Below are 4,239 nucleotides of genomic sequence, written 5' to 3' on the forward strand. Positions count from 1 at the left end.
CCTGAGAGAGAGGGAGAGCCTGAGAGAGTGGGAGAGACTGAGAGTGGGAGAGACTGAGAGAGTGGGAGAGACTGAGAGAGTGGGAGAGACTGAGAGAGTGGGAGAGACTGAGAGAGTGGGAGAGACTGAGAGAGTGGGAGAGACTGAGAGAGTGGGAGAGACTGAGAGAGTGGGAGAGACTGAGAGAGAGGGAGAGACTGATAGAGAGGGAGAGGCTGAGAGAGAGAGACTGAGAGAGTGGGAGAGAGTGAGAGAGACTGACAGAGAGAGACTGAGAGACTGAGACTGAGAGAGATAGAGACTAAGAGAGAGACTGAGAGAGAGAGACTGAGACTGAGAGAGAGAGACTGAGACTGATGGAGAGAGAGAGAACCTGAGACTGAGAGACTGAGACTGAGAGAGAGAGACTGAGACTGAGAGAGAGACTGAGGGAGAGAGAGACTGAGATTGAGAGAGGGAGAGAGAGAGACTGAGACTGCGAGAGAGAGACTGAGACTGAGAGAGAGAGAGTCTGAAACTGAGAGAGAGAGAGACTGAGACTAAGAGAGAGAGACTGAGAGAGACTGAGAGAGAGAAAGAGAATGCGACAGAGAGAGCCAGAGACTGTGAGAGAGAGACACACACTGAGACTGAGAGAGAGAGACTGAGACTAAGAGAGGGAGAGAGAGAGACTGAGAGAGAGAGAGACTGAGAGAGAGAGAGAGAGAGAGAGAGACTGAGAGAGAGAGAGAGAGAGAGAGACTGAGAGAGAGAGGGAGAGAGAGGGAGAGACTGAGAGAGAGTGGGACTGAGACTGAGAGAGAGAGGGAGAGACTGAGAGAGAGAGAGACTGAGAGTGAGAGGGACTGAGACTGAGATTGAGTGAGACTGAGAGAGAGAGAGACTGAGACTGAGAGAGAGAGAGACTGAGACTGAGAGAGAGAGGGACTGAGACTGAGAGAGACTGAGAGTGTGAGACTGAGCGAGAGAGACAGAGACTGAGAGAGAGAGAGACTGAGAGAGAGAGAGACTTAGAGAGAGAGAGAATGCGACAGAGAGAGAGCCAGAGACTGTGAGAGAGAGAGAGACACTGAGACTAAGAGAGAGAGACTGAGACTAAGAGAGGGAGAGAGAGAGTGACTGAGAGAGAGAGAGAGAGAGAGAGGGAGAGACTGAGAGAGAGAGAGGGAGAGACTGAGAGAGAGAGGGACTGAGACTGAGAGAGGGAGAGACTGAGAGAGAGAGGGTCTGAGACTAAGAGAGAGAGGGAGAGACTAAGAGAGAGAGAGACTGAGACCAAGAGTGAGAGGGACAGAGACTGAGAGAGAGAGAGACTGAGAGAGAGAGAGACTGAGACTGAGAGAGAGAGGGACTGAGACTGAGAGAGACAGTGAGAGACTGAGAGAGAGAGACAGAGACTGAGAGAGACTGAGACTGAGAGAGAGACTGAGATTGAGACTGAGAGAGAGAGACTGAGACTGAGAGAGAGAGAGAGAGACTGAGAGAGATAGAGACTGAGAGAGAGAGAGACTGAGAGAGAGAGACTGAGACTGAGAGAGAGACTGAGAGAGAGAGACTGAGAGTGAGTCTGAGAGAGAGAGTCTGAGAGAGAGAGTCTGAGAGAGAGAGACTGAGAGAGAGAGACTGAGAGACTGATAGAGAGAGACAGAGACAGAGAGAGAAACTGAGACTGAGGGAGAGAGACTGAGACTGAGAGAGAGAGACTGAGACTAAGAGAGGGAGAGGGAGAGACTAAGAGAGAGAGAGACTGAGACCAAGAGTGAGAGGGACAGAGACTGAGAGAGAGAGAGACTGAGAGAGAGAGACTGAGACTGAGAGAGAGAGGGACTGAGACTGAGAGAGACAGTGAGAGACTGAGAGAGAGAGACAGAGACTGAGATTGAGACTGAGAGAGAGAGACTGAGACTGAGAGAGAGAGAGAGAGACTGAGAGAGATAGAGACTGAGAGAGACAGAGACTGAGAGAGAGAGAGACTGAGAGAGAGAGACTGAGACTGAGAGAGAGAGACTGAGAGAGAGAGACTGAGAGAGAGAGACTGAGAGAGAGAGACTGAGAGAGAGAGACAGAGAGGGAGTCTGAGAGAGAGAGTCTAAGAGAGAGAGTCTGAGAGAGAGAGACTGAGAGAGAGAGACTGAGAGACTGATAGAGAGAGACAGAGACAGAGAGAGAAACTGAGACTGAGGGAGAGAGACTGAGACTGAGAGAGAGCCAGCGACTCAGAGAGAGAGAGTCTGAGAATGAGACTGATAGAGAGAGACTGAGACTGAGAGAGAGAGACTGAGACTGAGAGAGAGAGACTGAGACTGAGAGAGAGAGAGACTGAGACTGAGAGAGAGAGACCTAGACTGAGAGAGAGACTGAGACTGAGAGAGAGACTGAGACTGAGAGAGAGACTGAGACTGAGAGAGAGACTGAGACTGAGAGAGAGACTGAGACTGAGAGAGACTGAGACTGAGAGAGACTGAGACTGAGAGAGAGAGACTGAGACTGAGAGACTGAGACTGAGAGAGAGAGAGACTGAGACTGAGAGAGAGAGACCTAGACTGAGAGAGAGACTGAGACTGAGAGAGAGACTGAGACTGAGAGAGACTGAGACTGAGAGAGAGAGAGACAGAGACTGCGAGAGAGAGACTGAGACTGAGAGAGAGAGAGTCTGAAACTGAGAGACAGAGACTGAGACTGAGAGAGAGAGACTGAGACTAAGAGAGGGAGTGAGAGAGAGACTGAGAGAGAGAGAGAGAGAGACAGAGAGAGAGAGGGAGAGACTGAGAGAGAGAGAGAGAGAGGGAGAGACTGAGAGAGAGAGGGACTGAGACTGAGAGAGAGGGAGAGTCTGAGAGAGAGAAAGACAGACCGAGAGTGAGAGGGACTGAGACTGAGAGAGAGAGAGTCTGAGAGAGAGAGAGACTGAGAGAGAGACTGAGAGAGAGAGACTGAGAGAGAGAGACTGAGAGAGAGAGACAGAGAGGGAGTCTGAGAGAGAGAGTCTAAGAGAGAGAGTCTGAGAGAGAGAGACTGAGAGAGAGAGACTGAGAGACTGATAGAGAGAGACAGAGACAGAGAGAGAAACTGAGACTGAGGGAGAGAGACTGAGACTGAGAGAGAGCCAGCGACTCAGAGAGAGAGAGTCTGAGAATGAGACTGATAGAGAGAGACTGAGACTGAGAGAGAGAGACTGAGACTGAGAGAGAGAGACTGAGACTGAGAGAGAGAGAGACTGAGACTGAGAGAGAGAGACCTAGACTGAGAGAGAGACTGAGACTGAGAGAGAGACTGAGACTGAGAGAGAGACTGAGACTGAGAGAGAGACTGAGACTGAGAGAGAGACTGAGACTGAGAGAGACTGAGACTGAGAGAGACTGAGACTGAGAGAGAGAGACTGAGACTGAGAGACTGAGACTGAGAGAGAGAGAGACTGAGACTGAGAGAGAGAGACCTAGACTGAGAGAGAGACTGAGACTGAGAGAGAGACTGAGACTGAGAGAGACTGAGACTGAGAGAGAGAGAGACAGAGACTGCGAGAGAGAGACTGAGACTGAGAGAGAGAGAGTCTGAAACTGAGAGACAGAGACTGAGACTGAGAGAGAGAGACTGAGACTAAGAGAGGGAGTGAGAGAGAGACTGAGAGAGAGAGAGAGAGAGACAGAGAGAGAGAGGGAGAGACTGAGAGAGAGAGAGAGAGAGGGAGAGACTGAGAGAGAGAGGGACTGAGACTGAGAGAGAGGGAGAGTCTGAGAGAGAGAAAGACAGACCGAGAGTGAGAGGGACTGAGACTGAGAGAGAGAGAGTCTGAGAGAGAGAGAGACTGAGAGAGAGACTGAGACTGAGAGAGAGAGAGACTGAGAGAGAGAGACAGAGACTGAGAGAGAGAGACAGAGACTGAGAGAGAGAGACAGAGACTGAGAGAGAGACTGAGACTGAGACTGAGAGAGAGGCTGAGACTGATGGAGAGAGAGAGAACCTGAGACTGAGAGACAGACTGAGAGAGAGAGACAGAGACTGAGAGTGAGAGACTGAGACTGAGAGAGAGAGACTGAGACTGAGAGAGAGAGAGAGCCTGAGAGAGAGACAGCGGCTGAAAGAGAGAGAGACTGAGACTGAGAGAGAGATTGAGCGAGAGAGAGAGACTGAGAGAGAGAGAGGAGAGACTGAGACTGAGACTGAGAGAGAGAGAGAGACTGAGAGAGAGAGACTGAGAGAGAGAGACTGAGAGAGAGAGACTGAGAGAGAGAGACTGAG

The sequence above is a fragment of the Cetorhinus maximus genome, unplaced genomic scaffold (assembly GCF_964194155.1).
Source record: "Cetorhinus maximus unplaced genomic scaffold, sCetMax3.hap1.1 HAP1_SCAFFOLD_1194, whole genome shotgun sequence".
Taxonomy (NCBI): domain Eukaryota; kingdom Metazoa; phylum Chordata; class Chondrichthyes; order Lamniformes; family Cetorhinidae; genus Cetorhinus; species Cetorhinus maximus.